The sequence below is a fragment of the Nuphar pumila genome, chromosome 9 (genome assembly GCF_984573655.1).
Source record: "Nuphar pumila chromosome 9, dmNupPumi1.hap1.1, whole genome shotgun sequence".
Classification (NCBI taxonomy): Eukaryota; Viridiplantae; Streptophyta; class Magnoliopsida; order Nymphaeales; family Nymphaeaceae; genus Nuphar; species Nuphar pumila.
The window spans coordinates 26,904,707-26,924,887 of record NC_143257.1 but is presented as its reverse complement, the minus strand read 5'-3'; the positions used below and the strand labels follow the sequence as shown (position 1 = coordinate 26,924,887).

The window sequence follows — 20,181 nt, the reverse complement described above, 5'->3', positions numbered from 1 at the left end:
GCTTTACATCTTTTACAAAAAGTATTGTAAAATTCTCTTTACAAAAACTTGTACTCCACTCATTAGTACGTTTTGTATCACCTTTTTATTTCTCTCTCTCTCTCTCTACATTATACGAAGTTCCTTTTCATCCGTGACCATGACTCTCTCATATATTTTATATCTTTCTCCAATCGAGACTCATTAAAACCTTGTTCTTCATTTTTTATTCTCATTAGTACCTTTAGTACTTTCTCTCTCTCATACGAATTGAGCCTCCAATCTTGTCAATCCGTGTTTTTTACTCCTTTACTAGTTTAAAACTTAACTTTATTCTCTAAAAACTATGAACTTCCTCCAATCGAGTTTCTTTAAAAATATGTTTATCAAATAAACATTAATTCATGTCAATCATAACTTTATTTTATGTCTTTTATCTCATATCAATCATCATTTTTTTTTCTTGTTTTTTATTCCTATCCTACTCGAAAATCCATATATGTCATCTCACTTTTCTCTATGACTACTCTTACTTCTTCCACGCATATCAAAATATATACTTCTTAAATAACAAATTATTGTCTCTCACTCACTTATCTTTGTTTGTCTTATTCCAAAATCACTCTTCACAAATTTGGAATGCTTCCACATAAAGTAATATCTTATAGAAAAAGTTGTTTGTTTTATTAGGCCATTATTTTATTCACTCTCTTCAATATGACACTCCATACTCAATTCATGACACTTCTCACTACTCGATAAACTCCCCCATAGTATATTTGTTCAAAACTATGTCCTTCTTAACATACATACCAATATAATACACTATCTTCCACCATTGATTTGATTTGTCATTCACAAGCCCCTTAACTTACAACTCACGAATTTTCTTATTCAAACTACAATCCAAAAATCATTCACTTCCATTGTCATTCAATTCTTATCACAATTATTTTCTCTCTTCTATTTAATCGATTGGTTCATTCCTCACCAATACCACTCGTATCCCACTATCTTCATACATACCTTCAAACTCGTTCCTTCTTTCTCAACTCCCTTTTGCAATGGCTTCCTCCTCAAACAAGGTAATCACTGTCGCCGATCTAAGGTATCCAGATCTTTTTCACGACTACAACTTACTTTGCTCTCACCCAATTCATGAAGGTAAGTTGGTTCACTATAAAGACTTCATGTTATTTGACCTAGACAGATCTCTCCCTGAACTCAAACACCTACTAGAATCTTCATCCCAAGCTGCCTACTATCCTGAACTCGTTCGACTATTCTACACAAATTTTTCCTCTGATCATGAACAAACTACCATCACCACCAAAGTACGCGGATGCCTGATGTTCTTCGATGCTTCCGACCTAGGTAGAATTCTAAACCTTCCTTCCACCGGCACAGACCTCAACAACATAGTACCACTCGAACGGTCGGTACTTCGAAAAATTCTTCTCTGCACCAACTGCTTACAACTTCCCTGGCACATGAGGAATCTCCAACCTCATGCTCAACTGCTTGCCCAGATTCTTCTCCACAACATCTATCCCAAGCCTCCACGCAAGGGATTAGTGCCAAGAAAAATCTCTCTCCTTATCTATGCAATTTTTTCCTCTACTCAGATAAATTGGTCCTCCATTCTTTTCGACCTTTTTATTCGTTATCAAAAATTTCAGCCTCTTCTTTTCGGGTGTTTTATAACTCCCATTTTAAAATACTTCAAAGTACCCCTTCAAAACGAAGTTATCGTCCATCCCTCTCAGGTCCTCGATGCTACTTCCTTCAATTTAAGGTCCCTGCACCTTCCCGGCTCTGATGAAGAAGATCCAACATCCAACTTTGATTACTTCTCTGCACTGATGGATGTTCAGCGTTCTCAAGATCGTATCCTTCGCAATCAAGCCTTGTTGCAGCAGACTCTCCAAACCTGTCAACCGGATCGTGACGCCTGAACACATCAACCTACTTCACCTTCGGAATAAACTTATTTTTTTTACAGTAATATTTATTATTGGTCTGTAATAACTCTCTTACTCTGATCCCTTCCTTTTTGTCTATGACAAAGGGGGAGAAAACCTGTCTCCATTATTGGAGAAATACTCTCTTTAAACATTTTTCAATATTTTATAATACTATTATTTCTATGCATAATGTCTTTTTGACAGGGGGAGCATATTTTGTCATCATCAAAAAGGGAAAGAATGTTGAGAAACTCTGTTTTGATGTCACATAATATGATACACTGTCGAATTTGATTTTATATGATATGATAATATGTCCTCTTGAAAAATGTTATATTATGACTGGATATGTTTTGCCATAAATCTAACGAGTATTTGATGCAAGGATATCTCACCCAAAAAGGATGGAGACTTCATGTTCAAGTACAACTATGGTGCAATCATACTCCTTGAAGAAAAAGCTTGTTGAGCCATGCACTCCTAAAGATCAACTGAAGAGATCGGCTACCTCAAGATGAAGATTTTTTTTCTTCTTTAGAGTCATATGTAACAGAACCTTCAGGAACATGCATATTGCATATTACATACTCATTCATAAAAGCTATATCATAAAAGTATACGATAGTTTCAAAAAGCTTCTTTTTGAAAACTAATAATTGTACCTTCTTACAACCATTTATGAAAAAGGTATTTTGACATGATTTCAAAATATAATAATTGTACCTTATATCATATACAAGACAACTTGAAAAGTAATGTTTTTAAAAATAGGAAAAAGACAAAACATGAAATCGGCTACACAAAGAAAAACAAATATAATATGTTTTGAAAAGACTCTAGTCACCCTCTTTAAAGAAATGATTTCAAATATAGGAAAAAGACAAAAACATGAAATCGGCTACACAAAGAAAAACAAATATAATATGTTTTTAAAAGACTCTAGTTACCTTCTTTAAAGAAATGGTTTAAAATATAGGAAAACGATAAAACATGAAAATCGGCTACACAAAGAAAACAAATATAATAAAGGTTTTGAAAAGACTCTAGTTACCTTTTTACAAACTCATAGAATGTCGACTTACTTTAAGTCATCATTCTCTTTATATAGCATTAAATACCATCTGTAAATAATCCTTGTTAAATATCCTTCTCAAAAATGTCGACTTTCTTGTAGTCTTCATTCTCTCTGAAGACTTTGAAAAACACAACATAAAGAAAACACTTGACATGACTATGTACAAATAAATATCTCAAAGCACTCATTGTACTTACACTCATTTAAAGTAAAGAAGTACTTATCTACCTCAAATCATTAATTAGAATAAAGACAAAACCACATAATTGCCTACAATCCAACGTTCAATGTACTATTGTAAGAAATGAACTTTTTACATAAAATATATATTACCTAAAATATTACAACGACTAGTGTACCCTATATTTTACTTTTATCGAAAGAAGACTTTCTCGAATTTCTCTAAAGATGTTTTTTAAAATGACATAACATTTCACATCTCAAAAAGGCTACGATTTCAAAAAGTAACGACTACTTTTTTAAAGCTATATAAACACACTCAAATAAACTATTTAACATGGAATGGAATGGACATGTGAGCTTACAACAAGAAAAATTCCTATTCAATATTTGAAAAGAGAGCCTTGAAAAAGAAAGAGAAAAAAAAAAGAAAGAAAAGAGAAAAACTCAAGTCTAGCTCTTTGACAAAGAGTATCCTCTGAGTGACAAACAGAACATTCTGAGAATCCTTTATTCGTGCATTCATATCATTCTGAAGGTTCTATAGGAAGTATTGTAACTCTGTTATTCACTGTTTTCCTTCTTTGTTGAAAGAAGTAGACCTCTGTGAAAGAGGGTGTTCCCCTTTTCTGTTGAGAGAAGAAGACCTCTGTGAAAGAGGGTGTTATCCTTCTCTGTTGAGAGAAGAAGACCTCTGTGGAAGAGGGTGTGCCGCTTCTCTGTTGAGAGAAGAAGACCTCTGTGGAAGAGGGTGTGCCCCTTCTCTGTTGAGAGAAGAAGACCTCTGAGGAAGAGGGTGTTGTACTATTTATCTGGTGACTCGGATGTTATAGTGTAAAGCTCAAGTGGTTTGCTTGGGGACTGGATGTAGGTCTGGGTTTTGACCGAACTAGTATAAATCATGTGTTTACTGTGTTGTGCCTTATTGCTTTATTTTTTATTATATCAACTTGCATCGTATTTTACTATTCACCCCCCCTCTAGTGGAATTTCAACTGGACACTTCATGTTTTTAATGTACCTTACCATCTTCATCTCATTGTGGCACCTACACCACACTTGTATATCATCCCTCACTTCCTGTGCACCCACCATTGAACTCACAACGCCCACATCCTATATGCACCCTCCCCTTTTGTCATATCAATACATGTACATTTCTCATTAGGCCTAAGTATTGCCCTTAGGTATATACATTCTATTTCTCCATGAATACATACACTCCCACATGCATCTCTTCATTAAATACATATATCATACTTAGATAAGTCTACAGGCATCTCTCCATTAATATAAGCATGATTATATGTACATTTGGTTTTAGCATGATATCTTCCATTTGCTTCTATTTTTGCTTTGTGTTAACTCTGGTTTTTGCAAGAAGTGTTGGTTTCCTTCCTAGATTAGAATTTTACCATTTCAACTTCAATTTGAAGGTTGTAATAGCTAGATATTAATGAAAATTTTACTTTTTGGCATATAATAGAATGTATGAGCATATAAATTCTCATAATTGCGTGTTTCATCTCATTTTTACTTTTATTTTCAAAAATCCACAATGGTGAAACACGAATGGCACGTGCACCTTTCTAATAAGAGATAAATAATTCTAAGTAAATGATTCACATTTATCGCCATAGTCAAAATGTGAACAATACTTAGAATTTTTATCTTTTATGGAATAACACTTGAACTTCACTTGGGTCTCTTTTGAAAATCATCATATTTCTCTAAAATTTTCTTCCTTTATCAGAATTTATTATGTGGATTAACTCCAAATATATTCATGGCCATAGTCAGGATATATTGAAGGTTAATTTCATTTCAAATCCTATAAAGGCACCAAAAATTTATTTTATTCTTTATTAGAGTTTAAATATAGATTGTATTATAATATATTTGTGACCATAGTCATGAATATATTATAATTCTAATCTTATTTCAATTCTATTAAAGACTGAAATAGGCTTTAAAATTTCAATCTTTAAATTCTTTCAAAGCATTCATCATTTATGATAGAATTGCATCTCAAATCATTTTTCAAATTTCAAGTGATTTCTGAGATAACTTTTTCAAATATATTCCAACTTTTACAAATTCAAATTCTCAATTCTATCTTATTTCAAAATTCCAACTTTCAAATTCCTTCCGGATGTCAAATTCAAAATCCCATTCTCAATTTAATTTCAATTTCAAATTCTAAATTCAATTTCAATTTCCAACTTCATTTCCAAGTTCAAAATTTAGTTTCAAAATCAATTCAATATTTCAATTTCAAAGTTCAATTCAACTTTGAAATTCCCTTCTGATTTTAAATTTCAAGTTTGAATTCATGTTATATTCTTCATTTCCATTTCAAACTCCAAAACCTCCAAGTTCTACTTAAATTCTGAGTTTGATTCTCAAATTCAATTCACTTTGAGAATCAAAATCAAGTTTTGAAATTGACTTTGAGTCTCAAAATTGATTTTCTCTAATTCAGTCATAATTTCAAAACTCATTTCAAAATCACTTGAAAAAATCCAAAAATTTCGAAAGTATTTCCTCAAAAGCATACATCGTTGCATTTTCATTGCACAAGCATGATTCTTTGTGCATTTAGGATTCTAGAATAATTATTTAGACAATATTTAGGCAAAGCAAAAAGCATTTATTCGATCCTTGGTTCAATTACCTCTGGTAAAGGTGCCAAGAACGGTTGAACCTCGTACCGACGAGTGAATCCCGTCTCTCCATTTTTTTCTCGCAAGTTTTCAAAAACGGCAGCGAGTAATTCCAAAATCTTTTCAAATAAAGGTCAAGTGAGACCTTGAAAAAGAGTTCCTCTCTTCTTTCTTTCTTTTCTCTTCTCTCTTCTTTTCTATCTTTTATTTCTCCTTCAAAAAGAGAAAAGAGGCTAGAAAAGAAAGAGAAGGAAGAGGAAAAAGAAAAGAGGAAAATTTTTGCAATGATCACAGTCCTTTATTTTCTAAAAAAAATTCAGAAAGATGGTTATGACAAAAATCTTTTTCAAGAGGAGGGTTATAATAAGAATTTTTTTCAAAAAGAGGGCCGAACTACTTTCTGAAAGTTTTTCTTTTTAAGTTTTTGAAGGAAAAATCTTAAAAATTTGAAAGGGATGATCCAGATGAGGTTTTTAAAAATGTTTAATTTGAGAATTTTATAAAAAGAGAGATTTTGAAATAAAAGAGTTTTAATTTTTTTAAAATTGGGTTTTAAAACGAATCTGGATCCGAGGTTTTTAGTAAACATTTGAGTTTTGATCTCGAATTGAGATTGGATCTGGATAAAAATACCCGAACCAATATAGAGAATTGATTTTTTTGATTTTTTTGATTTTTTTTTAAAAGAAAAAATCTGGACTGAGAATTGGATTCGGATATCAGATCTGGATTCGAGATTGAATTAAGCACTGAAGATAAAATTTGGATTTCGGATCTCCAAATGAATCTGAGAAACAATTAGAATTTGATCAGAAGTTGACCCAATTATTCAGAGGATGGGGCCATGGGCAAAAAGGGAAATTTTGAATTTTTTGGAAAATTTGGGGTGTTCACAGCAGCATGGCTCAAGATCTCACACTTTCTACCAGCATCCTAGCTACCTGCTTTCTTTGGCTTTTGTACTTTTGCTCACGGGGTTAAACCCCCAACTTTGTACAAACTGAAATTTTCAATTAATATATACATACTTTTTGGCCCACCAATTGTTTTGCTAATATGTTTTTGTTGGGTTTTGCGCTAACGTGCCCAGATTTTGTCAACTTGTTCTTCTTTCAAAAAAAATTTTGCTTTCACTGACTCTTGGAATCGAAAACTCTAAGTTTTGAAAAACTTTCTCTAATTTTTTTTTCAGAGGTTTACGAGTTGAAAATTTTGGGGCGTTACATTATATGTCATATTCAACCAAGATTAATGAGTTAGACATATGATAAGATCTGATTAGGATGTTTATGTGAATTGTATGTGTAATACATGACTTCTTTCATATTGTTTTGCAAATATATTATTCTGAATAATTCTAAAAGGCATATTCCATTGAGATATGAATTGTTGGTAGTTTGTATAATATGAACCGAGTTTAAGTAATGTGTATTCATCTTGTTTAAGCATTATTACAATTGAATGCAATTAGAAATATGTAAGTATTTTCAGTTTGGGCTTATAGGGGCTTGAATTGGGAAAAAAGACCTGTGTTTTTAGTTACGAGCCAATTGTAATGAGTTTTTTAATGTGTATGCTACCATAGATATTTTAATTAGATCTGATATGATTTGAGAATTGAAAGGCTAAGGTATTAATTTGAGTTATATCGGTTTGATCGATAAGGGTTTATGGGAGCTCTTATCAGGAAAGTCGAGTTCATGGTTATAAGCCAGTGTGCATTGAATGCAATGCAATGAGAAATGAATATCGGGTAAACACCCGTGATAAGTATACGTGATGTAAATACATCGCACAATAATTTATTTTATTGTATGCAACACCTTCATGCTCACACGCTTCACTTAGTTATGGATATCTAGGACTCTTGTGATTGTAGTTTGGAGATCATGCTTGTCATAATAGCAGAATATGAAGCGTGTTTGCTGCAAGTACACCTGTGTAGGTTTGAATGCCCATGCACTTATTAATATGTAATATGTATGCAATGTGTACCATCGTACTTTGGTTTGCTCATGCTATATTGTTTTGTATGTTTGTATGAATTTGATACATGGTGCACATATAACTGCTATTGTCGTGTTCTATGTTAGTCAATGAGATTTTGACCTACCTTTCTTACGCAATTATATCTAAGGTGATATATCAATTTATATGGTGAATATATATATATATATATATATATATATATATATATATATATATATATATATATATATATATATGACTTTCATCTTGTGTGTATAACTCGAACTACGTAGAAGTTACGTATGTTGAGGTTTAGTTGTTTCATATTATGAAATATGCATATTCATGTATGTATGCATAGAACTCATGTTTTGTTTATACATGATTCAGGGTTCAATTTATAAAATGCAATGTTTCTTGTGGCGATGATATGATGTGTAGGAGAATATGCTTCTAAATGATATGATTCAAATGCCATGTGATATAAAATTATGAATGCATGCGATAAATGTTTAAATTCAATAGTGAATTATGGTTTATGAAACTTTATTTGGTTAAATGTATGATTTTATGATTTTAATACCATATGAAGTTATGTATGATGTGATGCTTATTGATTGTATATATGCTTGTGCCTGTGTAGGTGGCTATCATCCCTGAAAGTGATTAATTGAATTGATGCATGTATGACAATAGTTTTCTCTAGATATGGTACTCGTTGATGAATTGTTCCCAAAGGATTCTTTGTGAGGGTGTGTATGACCAGATTAGGTAATTTGGATGGAGCGGTAAGTCTTTGTGATGCAGAGCATCCAGAGACAGAAGCAGATTTGGACCCAAATCCAAATATCCCGACCCATTCCGGACATCGCTACCCAAGGCGATCCACACGCTTGGAGAATGTCCCTGGTCCTTGTGAATCTCTCAGTTAGCCGATGTTCGTCGTGCTCCTTTTATTGTCTCGATTTTGTTGAAGAATCATATTTTGGACTTTGTTTTAGTACTAGTTATTTTATGTAAATTTTTATTTTTATTTTTATTTTTATTTTTTAGGAGCCGGATTCTACGGATCTGGATAGTTCTCGTACCTTGTAGGATCTTTTTGTGGTACTAGAGGGTGTATGGGGTCCAAGGGTAGTTTTTATTTTTTCACAAATTCGTTTCTCTCTTGGTGTTGGTGCAGGATCCAATTCGCAGCCTATTTGGATCCGGATCTTGATCCGTCTTTATGAGGGGGGTCCTAGGTGGCACCACTTTAGTGTGGTCCATCTTAAACCTCATTTGAATTCATGTTGACCAGCCCAAAGTCAAAAATGGAATGTTAGTGGAGTTATTAGCATTTGACAAAATCTAGGCTTGCACACTCGTTTTTTGTGCAAGGCTTGGTAAGGCCCAAGGTCTCTTTATTGTGGCTCTTTCCAAGCAACCTAAGCCCTTAACTAGGGAGGTAGACCAAGGGGTGATGGGTCTTCTTCATTTTCGAAATTGGTAGTGTGGCTGGTTCTAGAGTGAGAAAAATCAAGTTTTTTGTGTGGTTGGTGCTTGAGAAAAGCTTTTGAGTGTGGATGTTTAGTGGAAGGTTGCTTGGAGAAGAAGGTGAAATCGTGTATCACCTTGTGAGAGGTTACAATCGTTGTGGCTGTATCAAACTTGTTCGTGGTGGTTAGTAATCCATCCCTACTGTTCGCAGTTTATCTTGTGGCGTCGGTTGCTTCCCAACAACGGTCATTATCGATTTCAACCCGGATATCAACATTGGTTCTTCGTTCTTGTCCTTTACTACTTTGATTCGCATTTGCTTGCGATTGTTCATGTTTTATCGTTGCTAAGTTGTATTAAATCATTAGAGGGTTGTAAATACATGCTTAGAGGAGTTTTATGTTAAAATTTGTCTTCTTTGGTCGTAAGTTCTTTTGGATTATTGTTGTGTGTGAATGAACTCGGTCCCTACCAAAAAGACCAAAATGCTGTTACGAGATAACAGAGAAGTCTCTGATAAAACATTCGTATCGGACTCAATACTGAACGGATTTTCGTGTTCTTTAACTTCCTGGAAAGCTAAAACAATTTCCTACAACTTGGTAGTTAAAAGGTTTCTGAGATTCGTTCATTTGAGCCTCTGAATCTGTCTGTCAAAATCTCGGACTGATAGTCATCCACTGTCACCAGTTTGGTTCAGAACCAACTTAATAGTGTTTGGTATTTTCTGATTATCTGGAGATTCCCTGAATGAAATTTCGATTTTTTTTATTTTGTAGAAAGTTATAATCTAGACCTACAACTTTCATGTTTTTGGTTTTTGTTGAATCGTTTTTTAGTTGCTTCATAAATATTGATCTTTGCTGCTACTGTTGAATCTTTGAATTTTATTTTCTGAAACAATATAACTCATACCATTATAAAATTCAAAAATTCGTATAAGATTATATAAAATTTCAAAAATTATAATCTTCAGTGTTCTGGAAAGGTTGGAATTTGACCTTCCTTTCGTCAGTTGTGAGTTTTTGCAAACTTCAACGTTTGAGGGGTCAAAATTCACTTCAAACAATCTGCCCCTGAAATACGATAAATCTGAGTTGAACTTGTTTAGCAGTCTCGGTGACGAATCCGTGGAGTGGACGTTCCTGCCCCAAATCTAGTGTGTTTGGATTCGTTGGAAAGCTGTGCGAGTTGTGCACAAGTTTTATTTGGACCGTCTCTGTCGAAACAGAGCGCACAAGTCCCAAAAATCTATTTTTCAGAGTTCTGTTCACACTCTGCATCATATTAGCTTCCGCGTGTGTTTGGATCTGTTTGGATCTTGGATCGTGGATCGGTGTGTACCGAGTCCACCGTAGCATTACATCACTTTGTGAAGAAGTGCATTGTCCAAAAGTAGGTAGCTCATGAAGATGGTATATTTCTGTGAGGAAGTGCATTATCCAAGGCCAGTTTGACCATCCATCTAGAGCGGTAACTTCTTTTAAGGTTGTACATTTTTCAGACCAGACGATCCGGCGTGGATCTTGTGAGTATTTATATGATTAAATGAAATATTATGATGAATTATGATAATCTTCTGAGTTGGTGGAGATCACCAATTATGAATCTTTAGATTTGGCTTTTCTGTTGTAGCATGATTATATGCTAAACTCATATATGAGAATCAGATCTTTATTGATTTTAGATCTTCATATGAGGTTATGATTGTGATGCTTATGTTAGCGTATGGGTGAATGACACATCACGCCTAGATAGTTTTGTTGCAAATTATTACAATATGATTGTCTGAGTTAATATATCACACCTATGTATCATGATTGATGTGTATCATAAATATCTAACTGATTTACTTAGAAATTATGTGTGTATGTTTCATACTGGGATGGTCAAATATGATTTAACCTATTGTTTATAAGAATTATAAATGTATATGAAAATGATGCAATGATCTAAATGTATATATATATATATATATATATATATATATATATATATATATATATATATATATATATATATATATATATGAGATGACTTGTATGTCTTGAATGCATATGGATTATGCTTTCAGAAGTGAGTGATCATGATCATCATTGTGACGCATGTGTCACTCTCTTGAGTAGAATTCTCTCGGAGCAGCCGTTTTCTCTCACAGTGTGTAGGCTCCGCCTTTGGGGGTACGACTCAGGGGGCTACTCAGATATAATAAAATACATAGCATAATAAACACCTGAGCTAGTCAGTCTGTTTTGGGTGGGTCTACATCATACCCAAGTAGACCTGGTAATCAAGACAAAATATAAAATACTTGCTCATATTACTTTATTGCATTTTGCTTTACATTGTTTTTTGTTACTACAAATTATTCTTGTTTCCTGAAATCTGATAAATTTATGCTCATTAATATATATATATTGTTCTCATCTGGAGTTGATGTTAGCACGCTTAAGATTGTTATTCTATACTTGTTGCTGAATTTTGAATTCATGAATAACTTGTATGAATTTTATATTTGCCTTGTTGATAGTTGATGCAAATTTTGAGATATTTATATTATGCAAGCTTTAGGTGTTATATTTTATATTAGCTGTGTGAATTTTACTGAGATTTTTCAAAGTCTCGTTCTTTCAAAATAAAATGATTTTCAAGAGATATGTGACGCTAGAGCGAGTGCAGGAGGCTGGAGGGGATTGTGCACACTGATATTTTTTATGATCCCAAGGGCTTCTTATTTTATTTAAATTTTAATACTTTTTGAATTGCTAAAGGACTATTTAATTGGACATTCGATTATTAGTTTAATTATGAATTTCAATTACTTTATGCATAGTCAATTTCTATTCAAGTATGTGAGGGTAGTAGTTTTTGTAATGTAATGTGTCTGGAAATTTAACCAAGAAACCAGTTTATGAAATTGATTTCAAAAAAACAATACTTTTTCACTGTGTTTACTCACCTAATAATAACATAAGGATTTTGTCATTTGGATGCCTTACTTCGAACCTTGTTCTACGGAGCTATTAAACATCGGTGCATGTGCAGGCTGACTAACTAGAGCTTGATCCAATTAAAGCGATGACAATGATGAAAAACTTGGTTTAATGATTTTTGTTATGTAATGGTTCAATCGGATTCTTTAATGGATGGTTCCGTACTGGATTTGGTACTAGGAGGCTAAGACACGTTCGCGCTTGCACTCAGGCAGGTCGTCTAGTACTTGACACGATTGGAACGAGTTCGTTGAGGAGACCATTGCATTATTACATTTTTGAAAAAAAAAATTAAGAAAAGAATATATTCAACCTTTTATATATATATATACTTTTTTTGGTATTTTTGGTTTGAAATCTGTCACGTCGTTACAAAGAAAATTAAAAAAATCAAGAAAATCAAGAAGATCAAGAATTCACAATTATAGTCAGAAATGCACCGATAATTCATCATTTATTTATTTTAATTATCAAGGAAAATCTCGAGTTTTACAATTACCATGATGGTGACTATGCAAGCTCTAAGCGCAATTGAGTCTGTTTGGTTATGAGAGAGAGAGAGTCAACTTTCTGTAAGTGAGAGAGAGAGACACATGACTTGTGATAAGTGGTAAAAAGGAAATTTTCTATAAACTAGGCTTTCTCATGTGGCAAGACATATGGGTAGCATTGTCATTTAAAAAAATTATGACCGAATTAATTAAAGGTAATTAAATTAGAATAATTTGATTAACCTAGGTAAAAACTTTGGTGGGCGTTTGAAAATTTGAAGAGTTTGGTGTGCGCATGAATTAGGCTGAAACATTTGGGGGTATTTGAAAATTTTCTTTAAATGAACCACAATATTTTTAGGTGCCTTTTTCTAAATTTTTTTATAACTTATGTCTTTTATTAATGCCTAAACTTCAGAAGCCTTTTTGGATTTCATTTGACCCAAAAGCCAATCTGACAACAGTTTTACTATTTCAAGAATCAAGATCAATTAGCTATTGCCATGATGGTGACTATACAAGCTCTAAGTGCAATTGAGTTCGTTGGCTCTCAGAGAGAGAGAGAGAGAGAGAGAGAGAGAGAGAACTTTAAGTAGGTGAGAGAGGGACTCACTACTTATGATAAGTGAAAAAAAGAAGTTAGAAAAAAAATTCTAAAAATTAGGCTCTCTCACGTGGCAAGACATATGCGTAGCATGGTTATTTAAAAAAATTATAACTAAATTAATTAGAGATTATTTAATTAACCTAGGTAAAAACTGTGATGGACATTTGAAACTCTGAAAAGTTTGGTGTGCCCACGAATTAGGCTGAAACGTTTGGGAGTACTTAAAATTTTCCTTTAAATTAACCACAATATTTTTAGGTGCCTTTCATTTTTTTAAAGTTTTTGAAAAAAGTATGTTTTTTATTAATGCCTAAACTTTATGATGCCTTTTTGGAATTTTCCCCAAAAAATGTCAAAAATGATTGCCCACGTTTAGGAAGAAGCCATCTATTCATGAAAAATAAATTTGATCGACCACAGTGGGAGTCGAACCCACGACCTTTTGATCCGAAGTCAAACGCGCTAATCCACTGCGCTATGCGGTCAATTGATGTAAGCTATTGAAGTATAAATTTTTATTAACTAAAATCTATCCCTTTCAGATCCCACCACCATTACACGTAAAGTCGTAAACGCCACACGAACAAAAGAAGAAAAAACAGAGAAAACCCTGAAACATGTCTACCGTCTACACCTGTTAGTCCAAAACTTCCTAATTTTTCAGCCGCTAGCAGGGGGGCAGGCAGGCCCATTAAAGGACTTGTTTCTCTGTAAGGGCTCCTCGTCACAAAAAAGAAAGTACGCTTTCGACTCGTTCTTTATTTTTTCAGTTCCTTCACTTGGCTTACACTCAGCAAAGGTGGTTCTCTGTCTGTCCGGTCATTCGAGCCTCACTCCTCGAAGAATTCTCCAGTGCGAGGCTCCTATTTACTCCCTGAATCTCGACGTATGGATACAACAATTTGAAATCCGATGAGTTCGGTCCACATATGTACCGCACCTCACTCTCAATAGTTAGTACAACTCTGTTTAAAGCCCCTCTTTTTCAATAAATCTTTGAAACGGAATCCCATGTTTGAAAAAAAAACTTGTTCTTTTGAGAGAAGCCACTAGAACGTTCTCACTCTGTGCGTGTGTTTGTCTCTATGAGAGTCGCTCCTCTGGGGATTCTTCAGAGGTAAGAACTCAATTCAAATTCGGATTCAGAGTTCTTGTTCTTTTTCTTGTTGCTGTTTCTGATGATTATTGCGGATTTCTCCTTAGTTGGCTCTTCTTCTCTTTCTGTATTGGGATTTTTGGGTTTCAGCATCGATTCTTTTATTAGAAGTTCACCGTCTTTCTGTTAACTTCTTGTTTGATCGAAAAATGAGTGGAAAAAGTTTATGAAAGTTTATTTATGACGGATTCCGAACTATTTAGGGTTTTCACTCCTTAATTTTTTAATTAAGACTATTTATATTTAATTTAATTAAAGATTTTCTTGTATTTGATTACAAACATTTCTTAAAAAAAATCATTTATGAATCCAATTGAATCAGATCTTCAGTTTGGATCTCACTGAGTGTTGAATTTGAATAATGTAGTTCCTAATTCCTATACCTTATCTTAATTTTCAGAAAAAAAAAAGCATCTCATATAAACTAAATTAAACCCGTCTGTATTGTTTGCCTTTTTTTTTGTCGTTTTCTTCACCTATCGTTTGGATGCAAAACCTTGTAGCTCATGTATTTATATGTATTGCACTTTTTTGGCGTTTCACGTATTACTAGCTATGCTCTCATACTCGAACTTAGCTATAACAATATTAACGTGATCGACCTATCTGCGGAAAATCATGGTCAAAATTACCGACGTGACTAGGGAATGTGAATGGGTCGGGTTTGACCTGGACCCGACCTGTACCATACCTTATAGGGTCAGGGTTTGGTGATAAATAAGGTCCAATTAAAATTTGGGTTGGACATGAAGAGTTTGATTAATATATGGAGTCGGGCATGATTTCTAAAATTTCATACCAGACCTAGGCCTGACTTGAGGCCCGACTAGGATCCACAAATTTTCACTGTAAAAAAGATAAATAAAAATATTATTTTTTTGGGTATGGTCCAGGTCTGATTCATGGAATCCTTATAAGATCCAGATATAGTTTTTCTTATGATGGGTCTGATTAAACCCAGGTCCGGACCCGGTACCATCATCTCAAATCAGGCTGGGGTTTGGTTCGACCTGAATCCGAACCAAACCTGACCCGTTGACACCCGACCTTATGTCCCTACCCTCTACTCAAATGTGTCTCTCAGCCCAACCTACATTTACTGACTAAGAACATGCGACATTTTTTGGTGATTGATGCAGGAGCGGAGTAGGGAGAAATCGGAATTCAAGAGATTGAATTAGATTCAGCTTTTAGTTTAGGTTTTATTGAGTTTTTACTTAGATTTAGATCTTAATTATGTAATGGATCTATCTCGGATCCAATTTAAGATTGGGGTTTCTTATGTTCCTTATAAATGCTCTCTTTTCTCCATTCTCTCAAACTCTAAACTCTTTTCCTTTTACTTTGAACTTTCTTTGTTACTGTTATTTTTTTTTATTTAATTAAATTTTTAGTTTTCTTTTAGCATTGACTATGGTCATTGAATGTATTATATAATAATCACATTTAAATTCAAAATGAAGAATAAGACATATTTTGGTGCTTTTATAGAGTTTTAAAATGAAATTAACCCTCAATATACCCTGACTATGGCCATTGATATATATTTTGAGTTAATTTTAAGTTAAATTCTGATAAAAGAAGAAAATACTTAAGAAAAATATGATGATATTTTGAAAAGGATCCAGTGTAGATCCAGTGTTATTTTATAAAAGATAAAAATCCTAAGTTTTGTTTACATCCTGACTAGAGGTAAGTTAATTCTAAGTTGATGATTTACACCAACGGCCATAGTCGGGGTGTAAACAAGACTTAGTATTTTTTTATCTTTTATGAAATAACACTGGTTCCACACTGGATCCTTTTCAAAAAAATTATATTTTTCAAAAATCATCATATTTTTCAAATATTTCACCTTTTATCAGAGTTTAGCTTAGAATTAATTCAATATATATACCAATGGCCATAGTCAGGGTATGTTGAGAATTAATTTCATTTTAAACTCTATAAAAGCACCAAAAAGGTATTTTATCCTTCATTTGAATTTAGATATGACTATTATATAATACATTTAATGACCATAGTCAGGAGTGTATTATATCATTAATCTTATTTAAATTCATTTGAAGAATGAAATATGATTTTCAAATCCAATTTCAAACTTATTCAAATTCATTCATCATTTGAGATAGAGCAACATCATATTTTTCAAAATTCTTTTCCAAAATCCAAGTGATCTCAAATATCTTTCTTCAGTCTATAGTTTAATTCATTCTTCTATCTTATTTCAAAGATTTAAATTCCAAGTTCAAAGTCCAATTTGACTTTAAAATTTCAAAATTCAATCTTTATATTCTTGATTCATTCCAAATTCAAGCTCCAAATTCAAAGTCCAATTTGACTTTGAAATTCATTTATAATTCAAATTCTCAAATCAATTTTGAAATTCCAAAATTCCAATTCAATTCAAAAATTCAATTTCAAAGTTTCATTTAAACTTTGAAATTCTTGATTCATTCTCAAAATCAAGTTCATCTTCTTATCTTCAAAATTCAAAAACCACAGCTTGAGATTGATTCTGAATCTCAAAAGCTTGACCTTTCCTAAATTTTAAATTCAATCTGGATTTTCAAAACCCAGATCCATAATTCAAAAGTCCCAGTTGGACTTTCAAAAGCCCAAATCCAAAGTTAAATCTCAACTTGGATCTCAGATTTCAGATCAAATCCATTCTAGGATCCAGAACCCAATTCTACACTGGATCTCAGATTTCAGATCCAAATCCATTCTAGGATCCAGAACCCAATTCTACACTGGATCTCAGATTTCAGATCCAAATTCATTCTAAGATCCATAATCCAATTCTACTTTGAATCTCAGAATTCAGATCCAATTCCGTTCTAGGATCCAGAACTCAATTCCCCTTTGGATCTCAGACTTCAGATCCAAAATCTATTATAGGATCCAGAATCCAATTATACTTTGGATCTTAGACTTCAGATCCAATTTCATCTTAGGGTCCAGAGTCCAGCTCTACATTGAATCTTAGACTTCAGATCCAAATCCATCTTAGGATCTAGAACCCAAATCTACATTTGGATCTCAGACTTCAGATCCACTCCATTTTAGGATCCAGAACCAAAGGTCCATCTTGATTTCTAAATATCGGATCCCATTTTTGTCTAGGATCCGGAATCCAATTCCAATTCTAGATTTCAATTTCATTTTCGGATCTAATCTGAATCTCTTAAATCCATTTTTATTCTTAAATACCATCTGGATTTCTCAGATCCATTCTAAATTTCCAACTTCAAAAATCTAAATTCAAATTCCATCTCAAGTATTCATTTCCTTTCCTAAATTCAAATTCAAAATTCAAAGTCCATTTCTAACTTTGAAACTTCATTTCCTTTCATTTCAAAGCTTCAAGTCATTCTTTCTCATTTATTCTTCCAACTCTGATTTACTTCAAAGACTTAGAACTTCTCTGATCTATCTCAAGTTTTAAGTTAAATTCAATCATTTCTTCACTCCCTTATCAGATTTATCTCAGAAACACTTGAGAATTCTTCAAAACATTTTAAAAAAGAGCATACATCTTTGCATTTGCACAAGCATGATTCTTTGTGCATCTAGACTTAGAATAAATTCTTAGATAATTTCTTAGCAAAACAAAAGGCATTAATTCAACCCTTGGTTCGATTACCCCTGGTAAAGGCGCCAGGAACGGTCGAACCTTGTACCAACGAGCGGATCCCGTCTCCCAGTTTTCCCGCAAATATTTCAAAAACGGAGGCGAGTTATTTTTATTTTTCAAAATTAAGGTAGTGAGACCCCGCAAAAGAATTCCTCTTCTTTCCTTTTCTCTTTCTTTTCTCTTCTCTCTTTCTTTCTGTCTTTTATTTTCTCCCTTCAAAAGGAGGAAATAGAGGTTGGAAAGGAAAAGAGAAGGAAGAGAGAGAACATTATGAGAGGAAAAATTTTGCGATGATCACACTATCCCATTGAAGAAAATAGACCCGTGATAAGTGGTACCAGAGCTTGTTCTCATGCTGAGGAAGGGACTCTGAAGTCGGTGTCGATAGACATGCCGACAGACTGCGATTTGTGAGCAAGACATCATGGCGCCTTATCGAAATCTGCACAACACAAAAGGCAATGCAGTTGTCGAAGCTATGGAGATGGGTTCACCTTAGGGCTAAGAAGAGATGACTGCAATTGTCAACAAGCTGGTGAAAGATGTGACTTTGCACGATGAAGCAATTTCACATGCAGTTGAATCATTTGGTGGTCTGAATGATATGATGGCAAGCCTGCAAGAGCAGATGAACTTACAGATGAGGTAGATCACTTCATTGACGACAACAGTGGCTGACTTGTAGACTGAAGTAGGGGAGCTTTAATTGAAAAACCGCACATTGCAGCAGTTAGTGACCCTAAATGACAGAAATGATGAGAGGCCATCAAGGATTCATGTGCCAAGACCCGCAAAGTTCAATGGTTCTCGAGATAGCAAGGCCATTGAGAACTTTTTGTTCCAAGTAGAAGACTACTTGGATATTCAAAATGTGACGCTTGAATATCTCTGGATTAAGGCTGCATCAATGTTATTGGATAAGGATGCTATCGCTTGGTGGAGATGGAGGTGGAGGTGGAAGCGTAGCGACATGGAGAGGGGTCAATACGTGATAGACACCTTTGACGACTTCAAAATAGAGTTGTGCAACTACTTTATATCGAGGAATGTGCAGAGGCAGGCGTACTAGATAGTTCGTGAGCTTAAACATACTGGTTCATTACAATACTATGTTAGAACGTTCAAGAAGCTTATGCTGGAGTTGCCTAACATGCCAGAAGAGGATAAGCTCAACTGGTTCATTGTGGGACTTCAGCCATGAACACAATCTGAAGTGGAAAGAAGCAACCCCCATATTTTGAAAGATGCATATGTGGTGGTCGAGCGCTTAGTTGACAGTCAGCACAAGGTTTTCACCCCAGCAACCAAAGTCGGGAAGAAGCCTGACCACAAAGGAAAGAAGAATGAACAGTACGACAACAAAGGTGAGGCATCAACACGCCATCAATCCGGCAAGAAACAAAACTACATAAAGCATAACAACAACAACAACAAGGGTACAATTGTAACATGTTGGTTCTGTAGTGATAGGCATATCGCTAGACAGTTCCCTAAGTACCTGGTAAAGGATGACGGGCATGCCAATGCAACGCAGGAAGAATGCAGTGACACTGAGACCATGCAACCGCGGATTGAAGCCATGCGGTCGATCAACGCAGCTAGAAGTTGCGCAGTTGAGAACAAGCAGGTTAGCAAAGAACTGATATATCTCGAAGTCATTACTAATGGAAAGTCTACTTCAGCTATGGTAGACTCTGGGATGACACACAACTTTGCCTCGCGGGAAGAGGCAGAGCGGTTGGGCTTGAAGCCCGGGCCAAAGCAGAGGATCATCAAAACAGTTAACTCTGAGGCCAAGCCCATCCTTAGTGAAGCAAGACATGTGGCTATCTAAGTCAGGAGTTGGGCCAGCAAAGCCAACTTCTCTGTGGTGCCCCTAGACGATTTCAAGATGATTTTGGGTATAGAGTTTCTGCGAAGCCAAAATGTTATGATGCTGCCAAAGTTTAACACGTTGACGATTATGGTGCCAAACCTATCTCTTACAGT

The 20,181-nt window shown here is 34.2% G+C and overlaps 1 non-coding gene across 1 annotated transcript; it reads right to left on the bottom strand.

The window, feature by feature from the left end:
* Window positions 1–13,810: 13,810 nt before the first annotated feature.
* TRNAR-UCG (transfer RNA arginine (anticodon UCG)) lies at window positions 13,811–13,884 on the bottom strand. The gene has a single exon. It is a non-coding gene; the product is annotated as a tRNA-Arg (tRNA).
* Window positions 13,885–20,181: the final 6,297 nt, after the last annotated feature.